Here is an 11,221-nt window from a genome sequence, read left to right as displayed (position 1 = left end):
CCTGTCTTTATTGTGACTGTTGGTATGATAACACCATCCAAATGAGTATTTAATTAATACCATGCTCCAAATGAGATTAAATCGCTTTATTTTTAGTCAATAATCCAGTATGGTGGGGTAAGGTACAGAACAGCAGGCTCAGGGTCAGGGCAGGCAGAACAGTCTAAACCAGGAAGGACTAGAAAACAGGAGCAAGAACAGACAGGAGCAGAGGAACAAACGCTGGTAGGTTTCACGAAACAAAACGAACTGGCAACAGACAAACAGAGAACACAGGTATAAATACACAGGTGATAAATGGAGAAGATGGCCGACACCTGGAGGGGAGTGGAAGGCCAATTGTGCGTCGCCCCATGGGCCTCCCGGTCGCAGCCGGCTGCGACAGAGCCCAGAATCTCGAACCCAGAATCTCTGGTGGCACAGCTAGCACAGCGATGCAGTGCCTTAGACCACTGCGCCACCCGGGAGGCCAACCTGTAATTGTTGGCTCTCTCTTCAAAAGTAAAAGATCATATTCCTGCTTCAGTTCAGAAAATGTCATTTCATTTTTTTAACCTTTTAAACCTTGTATAGATTTTTTATGGGCTTATTTGAAAATAGTAATTTATTTTTCTTTCATTTTAATTTCAAATTCAGATTTAATTTTGGCCGAGTATGAGATTATAATTTCCGTAATGTACGCTTTTAAAAGCATCTCAAATTATATCGGGGCACACACTTTTCTCTGCCCTCTATGTTTACATTAGTAATGGTAAAATTGTACATTTTTTACATTTACGTATTTAATACATTTCGGGTCTTGGAGATGTGCTCTGTTCATTCTCCATGTTCTGTCACTCAGTGTATTTTCTGTTGGTGTAATTCAGCATGATACCGGAGAATGATCCCATACCACTATTTCACAGATTTTTTTTAACCCAGTAAATTGTTCAGAGCATTGTTTAAAATAAAAATGGCATCAATTCTTGAATAGATTTTCTTACTTTGAGAAAAAAAAATGAGTATTTTTTTGTAGTTGGGAATAGTAATCTCCAGGTGTCCTGTACATTATTTGTAGTTGGGAATAGTAATCTCCAGGTGTCCTGTACATTATTTGTAGTTGGGAATAGTAATCTCCAGGTGTTCTGTACATTATTTGTAGTCGGGAATAGTAATCTCCAGGTGTCCTGTAAATTATTTGTAGAGATGAACACTTTCAGCCTCTTTGTGGAGGTTCCTTGAATTTGCCCTTTTTCTTATTTCAACATCTGTCAATCTTATCAAATGTACGATTTAGGTCTCCTGCTTGAATAATAGTGTCTGGATTTGATCTAATATAGTTTGAATTCTATCCAAAACGCCAGATATGCCCCTGGTGGGATATACAATGAAATCAATGTGTGTTTTTCACCATTGTAAGGTACAATTCAACATTAGAAAACGACCTTCTTGGTCCGTGTGCTGGGATATAATGGTTTATTCTTATTTATCAGGATGCCTACACCTCTGCTGTTACTACAGTAGGTGGCAGCATAGGCCTCTTTAACCCGGCTCCTCTTTAAATATTCAATTTCAATTGTTTTATGTTTTATGTAACTCTTGCAGGAAAACCACATCTGCTGACAATTTCTTTAAGTGTTCAAAACCTTATGGCTTTTCCCCCCCCCCCATCATGAAGCCCGTGCACATTCCATGTAATTAGTTGTATTTTATTGGTCTTGTATAAAATCAAGTGTGTTCCGTCTATCATTGAAGAACCAGAATAAAAAGCATTTTAGCAGACATGTCCATATGAGGGTGGTGGACTATTCCATAGAATGGGAGTTCATAGTATGAATGCTATAGTGATTATATCCATTACATATATAGAGTGTGACTTTATTACACTTTTATTAGACAGTTATTACACTTTGTCAGTTTTTTTTATCCGTAGAAACTTACTGTACACTGAGTGTATACTTTTTCAGTGTGTGTATGTGATCCCTGTGGGACTTGAACCCACATAACACTTGATGTTGGAACCAGCACCCAAACCACTTCCTACTCTTACCAAACTGAGCCACGGTGACAGGACCACACTCTACTCTTACCAACTGAGGCACGGTGACAGGACCACCCACTCTAACTCTTACCAACTGAGCCACGGTGACAGGACCACACTCTACTCTTACCACTTGAGCCACGGTGACAGGACCACCTCTACTCTTTACCAACTGAGGCACGGTGCAGGACCACACTCTACCTTACAACTCAGCCAGGTGACAGCGACCACACTCTACTCTTACCAACTGAGCCACGGTGACGGACCACACCTCTACTCTTACCAACTGAGCCACGGTACAGGGACCAGCACTCTACTTCTTACCAACTGAGGCACGGTGACAGGACCACCACTCTACTCTTTACCAATTGAGCCCGCGGTGACAGGACCACACTCTACTCTTACCAACTTGAGCACGCGGATTGACAGGACCACACTCTACTCTTACCAACTAGGCACGGTTACAGGACCACATTACTTCTTACCAACTCAGCCACGTGACAGGACCCACACTTACTCTTACCAACTGAGCCACGGTGACAGGACACACTCTACTCTACCAACTGAGGCACGGTGACAGAGACCACACCTCTACTCTTACCAACTGAGCCACGGTGACAGGACCACACTCTACTCTTACCGAACTGAGCCACGGTGACAGGACCACCAACTACGCTTACCAACTGAGCCACGGTGACAGGACCACACTCTACTCTTACCAACTGAGCCACCGGTGACAGGACCACACTCTTACTCTTACCAACTGAGCCACGGTGACAGGACCACAACTCTACTCTTACCAACTGAGCCAGGGTGACAGGACCACACTCTACTCTTACCAACTGAGCCAGGGTGACAGGACCACACTCTACTCTTACCAACTGAGCCACGGGTGACAGGACCACACTCTACTTTACCAACTGAGCCACGGTGACAGGGACCACACTCTACTCTTTACCAACTGAGCCCACCGGTGACAGGACCACACTCTACTCTTACCAAACTGAGCCACGTGACAGGACCACACTCTACTCTTACCAGACTGAGCCACGGTGACAGGACCACACTCCTACTCTTACCAACTGAGCCACAGTGACAGACCACACTCTACTCTTACCAAACTGAGCCACAGTGACAAGACCACACTCTACTCTTACCAACTGAGCCACAGTGACAGACCTCACTCTACTCTTACCAACTCAGCCACGGTGACAGGACCACACTCTACTCTTACCAACTTGAGCCACGGTGAACGGACCACACTCTACTCTTACCAACCTGAGCACGGTGACAGGGACCACACTCTACTCTTACCAACTCAGCCACGGTGACAGGACCACACTCTACTCTTATCAACTGAGGCCACGGTGACAGGACCACACTCTACTCTTACCAACTGAGCCACGGTGACAGGACCACACTCTACTCTTACCAACTCAGCCACGGTGACAGGACACACTCTACTCTTACCAACTGACCACGGTGACAGGACTCACACTCTACTCTTACCAACTGAGGCACGGTGACAGGACCACACTCTACTCTTACCAACTGAGCCACGGTGACAGGACCACACTCTACTCTTACCAACTGAGGCACGGTGACAGGACCACACTCTACTCTTATCAACTGAGCCACGGTGACAGGACCACCACTCTACTCTTACCAACTGAGCCACGGGTGACAGGACACACTCTACTCTTATCAACTGAGCCACGGTGACAGGACCACACTCTACTCTTACCAACTGAGGACCGGTGACAGGACCACACTCTACTCTTACCAACTCAGCCACGGTGACAGGACCACACTCTACTCTTACCAACTGAGCCACGGGTGACAGGACCACTCTACTCTTACCAACTGAGCCACGGTGACAGACCACACTCTACTCTTACCAACTGAGGCACGGTGACAGGACCACACTCTACTCTTACCAACTGAGCCACGGTGACAGGACCACACTCTACTCTTACCAACTGAGGCACGGTGACAGGACCACACTCTACTCTTACCAACTGAGGCACGGTTACAGGACCACACTCTACTCTACAACTCAGCCACGGTGGACAGGACCACACTCTACTCTTACCAACTGAGCCACGGTGACAGGACCACACTCTACTCTTACCAACTGAGGCACGGTGACAGGACCACACTCTACTCTTACCAACTGAGCCACGGTGACAGGACCACACTCTACTCTTACCAACTGAGGCACATGACAGGACCACACTACTCTTACCAACTGAGCCACGGTGACAGACCACACTCTACTCTTACAACTGAGCCACGGTGACAGGACACACTCTATCTTACCAACTGAGCCACGGTGACAGGACCACACTCTACTCTTACCAACTGAGCCAGGGTGACAGGACCACACTCTATCTTACCAACTGAGCCAGGTGACAGGACCACACTCTACTCTTACCAACTGAGCCACGGTGACAGGACCACACTCTACTCTTACCAACTGAGCCACGGTGACAGGACCACACTCTACTCTTACCACTGAGCCACGGTGACAGGACCACTCTACTCTTACCAACTGAGCACGTGACAGGACCACCTAATTAGTTAGCAGGGAAAAGATCAGTGGTTTTTTAAGCTCACCAGGTGAGCCCATTAGACTCGTATGCCAGGCTGTTCCCCATCTCCTCTCCCAGCCTCCCATTAGACTCAGTATGCCAGGCTATTCCCCCACTCTCCTCTCCAGCTCCATTAGACTAGTATGCCAGGCTTTCCCCATCCCTCTCCCAGCCCATTAGACTCAGTATGCCAGGCTATTCCCCATCTCCTCTCCCACCTCCCATTAGACTCAGTATGCCAGGCTATTCCCCATCTCCTCTCCCAGCCTCCCATTAGACTCAGTATGCCAGGCTATTCCCCGTCCCCTCCCAGCCTCCATAGACTCAGTATGCCAGGCTATTCCCCATCTCCTCTCCCAGCCTCCATTAGACTCAGTATGCCAGGCATTCCCCCATCTCCTCTCCCTGCCTCCCATTAGACTCAGTATGCCAGGCTATTCCACTCCTCCCAGCCTCCCATAGACTCGTATGCAGGCTATTCCACTCCTCTCCAGCCTCCTCATTCCAGGACTCCTCTCAGACTCAGTATGCCAGGCTATTCCCCCTCTCCTCTCCCAGCCTCCCATTAGACTCAGTATGCCAGGCTATTCCCATCTCCTCTCCAAGCCTCCCCATTAGACTCAGTATGCAGCCATCCTTCCGCTCATTACTCGCTTCCAGGCTATTCCCCCGCTTCCCAGCCTCCCATTAGACTCTGTATGCCAGGCTATTCCCACCTCTCCCACTCAGCTCAGCTATGCCCACGGCCTGCCAGTATAGACTCTGTATCAGGCTATTCCCCCATCTCCTCTCCCAGCCTCCCATTGACTCAGTATGCCAGCTATTCCCCCTCCTCTCCAGCCTCCATGACTCAGTATGCCAGGCTATCCCCCATCTCCTCCTGCTCCATTTAGACTCAGTATGCCAGGCTATTCCCCATCTCCTCCCCGCTCTCCCATAGACTCAGTATGCCAGGCTATTCCCCCGTCTCCTCCCCTGCCTCCCATTAGACTCAGTATGCCAGGCTATTCCCCCTCTCCTGCCTCCCATTAGACTCAGTATGCCAGGCTATTCCCCGCTCCTCTCCCCCTGCCTCCCATTAGACTCAGTATGCCAGGCATATTCCCCCGTCTCCTCTCCCCAGGCCTCCCAGATGTTTTGGCTGCTGTAGTGTTCTAGAGTGGTGTAGCTAGACGTCCTCCCCCAGACAGCCCCAGTTCAGTCTCCCGCCCACCAGCCAGCTGGCTGGTAAAGAAAAAATACCACAGAGGAAGTATGTCATACATTTCATTGCCTGGCATTTCCTGTTTTAAAGTGATGGATCCTCCGTTCTTTCCTATAGACTACTACCTCCTCCAGTGTGTTATTGTTTTACCTGTCCAACTTGAGTTTGTTTTTCCTCACAACAAGTATTGTATGAGAAGATGCTTAGGATTCTTTATGATAGGGGTTACATTTAGCTGTGTGTTAGTGTGTGGTGTTTGTGTGTAGGTTAAAGTTGGCTGCAAACAGTTGTTCCCACTTATTGTGCATATTAAGTTGTGTACCATTTTGTCTGGATCTGGAAATACATATCTCTCCCTGCCAAAATGCAGATGTTTTTGTTCCCTTTTTAACCAGTATAATGATGGCCTACTGTATTTTCTAAAGGAAAGGGTGTGGGGTCCTCAGAGAATGTTGGACATGAGTACAATAACTCTAAAGCATCACATCCAACAAAATGTACTGTGTCACACATTTCAACTAAGTGTACTGGTCAGCACATTTCAAAGGAAATCAATGACTGTTAATGACATTACCAAACAAATGTCTTCACCCATTTATTACATGTGAGAGAATTGTTAACTTTCTCTGTCATGGGATTGCATCCATCAAACTACTGGGAACTGAAATGGTTAATTTATAGTCTGGAGAGAGGAGAGGAGGAGGAGGAGAGAGAGGGAGAGAGGAGAGAGGAGAGAGAGAGGGAGAGGAGGAGAGGAGAGGAGAGGAGAGGAGAAGGAGCGAGAAGCGAGAGAGAGAGGAGAAGGAGGAGAGGAGGAGAGAGGAGAGAGAGAGAGAGGAGGGAGAGAGGAGGAGGAGAGAGGAGAGGAAGAGAGGAGAAGACGAGTGGAGAGAGGAGAGGGGTGGATGGGGGAGAGGAGAGGGGTGGAAGAGAGGGGAGGATTGGAGAGGAAAGGAAAGGAGTGCTCTACAATCATGCAGAAATGACTGTGCCAGATGGCATGGCTCTGGAGTCTGGACTCATGAAATAGTCTCAGACCCAGCATGGAAGACCCTGGGCTCTGCCATCTCTCTCTCTTTGCTTTGAATCAAACTCGCAGGGGTCATACAGAGTTGAGATGAGACYCATTAGAGAGAGAGAGCTGGTCTTGTGTCCTTTGTACAGTTTAGAGGTCATTATGGACCTCTGCCTCTCCAGTGATTGGTTTAAAATGAGTTTACCTCACAGTAGCCCCACAATTGAATGTTTCCTCCTTAATTTTTTTACTATTATTGTTAAAACTATTGAATAAAACCGTATGAATAGATACGCTAGACTGAACAATCAGATATATAATTTGATTGGAGAAAAACACACGGTCAAACGTTTTCCAATAGTTTTGAAAGTAACATTGTTGAATGTTGAAATAATTATCTCAATTATTTCGACCTATGTAATTTCCCCACTGATTCCCCCATACACTGTAGGCTAACTTCCTATTGATAATTATAAGGTCCTCTACAATTACAGCTTGAAAGGAGAGGAGATTACTCAAGGATGGATATGGAAGAGAAGGGAAATAATTAAAAAAATAGGACCAAAAGTATGTGGACACCTGCTCATCCAACATCTCATTCAGAAATCATGGGCATTAATATGGAGTTGGTCCCCCCCTTTGCTGCTATAACAGCCTCCACTCATCTGGGAAGGCTTTCCACTAGATGTTGGATCATTACTGGGGGGCTTCCATTCAACCACAAGAGCATTAGTGAGGTCGGGCACTGATGTTGGGCGATTAGCCCTGGCTTGCAGTCGGAGTTCAAATTCATCCCAATGGTGTTCGATTGGGTTGAGGTCAGGGCTCTGTGCAGGCCAGTCAAGTTCTTCCACACCGATCTCAACAAACCYTTTCTGTATGGACCTTGCTTTGTGCACGGGTGCATTGTCATGCTGAAACAGGAAAGGGCGTTCCCCAGACTGTTGCCACAAAGTTGGAAGCACAGAATCGTCTAGAATGTCGTTGTATGCTGTACCGTTAAGATTTCCCTTCACTGGAACTAAGGGGCCTGAACCATGAAAACAGCCCCAAACCATTATTCCTCCTCCACCAAACTTTACAGTTGGCACTATGCGATGGGGCAGGTAGCGTTCTCCTGGCATCAGAAAAACCCAGGTTCGTCCTGTCGGACTGCCAGATGGTGAAACGTGATTCATCACTCCAGAGAACGCGTTTCCACTGCTCCAGAGTCCAATGGCGGCGAGCTTTACACCACTCCAATCAACGGATGGCATTGCGCATGGTGGTCTTAAGCTTGTGTATGGCTGCTCGGCCACGGAAACCCATTTCATGACGCTCCAGACAAAGTTTTTGTGCTGACGTTGCTTCCAGAGGCAGTTTGTACCTCGGTAGTGAGTGTTGCAACCGAGGACAGAAGATTTTAAAGCGCTTTGCGCTTCAGCACTCGGCGGTCACATTCTGTGAGCTTGTGTGGCCTACCACTTTGCGGCTGAGCCGTTGTTGCTCCTAGACGTTTCCACTTCACAATAACAGCACTTACAGTTGACCGGGGCAGCACTAGCAGGGCAGAAATATGACAAATTGACTTGTTGGAAAGGTGGCATCCTATGATGGTGCCATGTTGAAAGTCACTGAGCTCTTCAGTAAGACCATTCTACTGCCAATGTTCATCTATGTGTCCACATAGTTCACTTTAGGTGGGTTCCCACTCCCAGAGATACTATACTGGGGTGTAGTATACAACCTGGTATTATACTGGGGTATAGTATACAGCCTGGTATTATACTGGGGTTATAGTATACAGCCTGGTATTATACTGGGGTTATAGTATACAGCCTGGTATTATACTGGGGTTATAGTATACAGCCTGGTGTTATACTGGGGTTATAGTATACAACCTGGTGTTATACTGGGGTTATAGTATACAGCCTGGTATTATACTGGGGTTATAGTATACAGCCTGGTGTTATACTGGGGTTATAGTATACAGCCTGGTATTATACTGGACAGCCTGGTATTATACTGGGGTTACAGTATACAGCCTGGTATTATACTGGGGAAGTTGTGTTTGTTTCCATACCTTGGGCTGATGCTAAGGGCTTGTGAAGGGCCAATCAATAACCTCTGAACACTGAGTGTAGTAATATGGAGGCCTGTGTAGTAATATGGAGGCCTGTGTAGTAATACGGAGGCCTGTGTAGTAATACGGAGGCCTGTGTAGTAATACGGAGGCCTGTGTAGTAATACGGAGGCCTGTGTAGTGCCTGTGTAGTTAATTTACAGGCCGTGTAGTAATTCGCGAGGCCTGTGTACTAATGTAGAGGCCTTGTACTAATGTAGAGGGTCTGTGTACAATGTAGAGGCATGTGTAGTAATTCGGAGGCCTGTGTACAATGTGGAGGCCTGTGTACTAATGTGGAGGCCTGTGTACTTATGTGGAGGCCTGTGTACTAATGTAGAGAGGCCTGTGTACTTATGTTGAGGCCTGTGTACTAATGTGGAGGCCTGTGTACTAATAGAGGCCCTGTGTACTAATGTGGAGGCCTGTGTACTAATATAGAGGCCTGTGTACTATGTAGAGGCCTGTTACTAATGTGATTAAATTAATGTGGGACAAAAGAAATATACCTTAATAGAAAAATAACTAAAGTAAAGTGAAAGTCACCCAGTAAAAATTATACTTGAGTAAAAGTCTAAAAGTATTGGTTAAAATATAAAATATACTTAAGTATCAAAAGTAAATGTAGTTGCTAAAATAAACTTAAGTATCAAAAGTAAAAGTATTAAATAATTTCTAATTCCTTATATTAAGCAAACCAATGCTAATTACATTTTTTACATGTTTATTTTGCGGGTCTGAATTTCACAACATTCAGACATCATTTACAACTAAAGTATGTTGTGTCTAGTGAGTGCACCAGATCAGAGGCAGTAGATCCCTACTGGGATTGTTCTGTCGTAAGAGGGCAATGAATTGGCACCATGTGCCTCTGTCCTGCTACGCATTACAAATGTAACGAGTACTTTTTGGTGTCAAGGAAAATGTATGGAGTAAAAAGAATGTAATATTTCTTTAAGGCAAATGGTAGTAAAGTAAAAGTAAAAGTTGTCAAAAATATAAATACGTAAAGTAAAGATACCCCCAAAACAACTACTTAAGTAGTACTTTAAAGTATTTTTACTTAAGTACTTTAAACCACATTATGTGAAGAGCTGTGTTTTTTTCCAGGCAGGCCTGATCCGGACTGATAACGGGGAGTTTTTCATCGAGCCTTTAGAGAAGGCGTCAGCAGGATGTGGAGGTGAAAGGTCGTGTCCATGTGGTCTACAGGAGATCTGCCATCAAAAGGGAACCAGTCCAAAGAAGGGAGGACCTCCACAATGAAGGTAAGGGAAGGGAACACCACCAGTGTAGTGGAAAGAGGAGGGGTTCACGTACACACACACCACACACACCACAAGGAAGGAACACCACCAGTGTAGAAGGTAAGGAAGGGAACACCACCAGTGTAGAAGGAAGGGAAGGGAACACCACCAGTGTAGAAGGTAAGGAAGGGAACACCACCAGTGTAGAAGGTAAGGAAGGGAACACCACCCAGTGTAGAAGGTAAGGGAGGAACACCACCAGTGTAGAGTAAAGGAGGGAACACCACAGTGTAGAAGTAAGGGAGGGAACACCACCACGTGTAGAAGGTAAGGGAGGGAACACCACCAGTGTGAAGTAAGGGAAGGGAACACACCAGTGTAGAAGGAAGGGAAGGGAACACCACCAGTGTAGAAGGTAAGGGAAGGGAACACACCAGTGAGAAGGTAAGGGAGGGAACACCACCAGTGTAGAAGGTAAGGAGGAACACCACCAGTGTAAGAGGGTAAGGGAGGGAACACCACCAGTGTAGAAGGTACCAGGGATGGGAACACCAACCAGTGTAGAGGTAAGGAGAGGAAACACCACCAGTGTAGAACGTCTAAGGGAAGGGAACACCACCAGTGTAGAAGGTAAGGAGGGAACAACCACCAGTGTAGAAGGTAAGGGAGGGAACACCCACAAGTGGAGAAGTAAGGGAGGGAACACACCAGTGTAGAAAGGTAAGGGAGGAACACCACCAGTGTAGAAGGGAAGGGAAGGGAAACACCACCAGTGTAGAAGGTAGAGGAAGGGAACACCACCAGGTGGAAGAGTAAGGGAGGAACACCACCATGTAGAAGTAGAGGACCACAGCTAGAAGTAAAGGGAGGGAACACCCACCAGTGTAGAAGGTAAGGAGGAACACACCAGTGTAGAAGCGTAATTTGGTTTTAGCACTGTAGAGAGAAGGAACAACCACCAGTGTAGAAGGTAGGAAGGGCAGCCACCAGTGAAGTAAGAAGGAAGACAAGGTAGAAGAGGAAGGGAACACCACCAGTGTAGA

General features: G+C 46.6%; 1 protein-coding gene across 1 annotated transcript in view; it reads left to right on the top strand.

Moving 5' to 3' along the window:
- Positions 1-10,046: 10,046 nt before the first annotated feature.
- Positions 10,047-11,221, top strand: part of LOC112078018 (A disintegrin and metalloproteinase with thrombospondin motifs 14-like) — a gene marked incomplete at its 3' end in the record, with an annotated part of 47,725 nt that continues 46,550 nt past the window's right edge. The window contains exon 1 of the mRNA XM_070441915.1: positions 10,047-10,199. The remainder of the gene's footprint in view (positions 10,200-11,221) is intronic.

This window comes from Salvelinus sp. IW2-2015, unplaced genomic scaffold, assembly GCF_002910315.2.
Source record: "Salvelinus sp. IW2-2015 unplaced genomic scaffold, ASM291031v2 Un_scaffold5157, whole genome shotgun sequence".
In the NCBI taxonomy this organism is placed as follows: Eukaryota; Metazoa; Chordata; class Actinopteri; order Salmoniformes; family Salmonidae; genus Salvelinus; species Salvelinus sp. IW2-2015.
The sequence above is the reverse complement of the archived record's forward strand: the minus strand, read 5'-3'. Positions and strand labels throughout refer to the sequence as shown.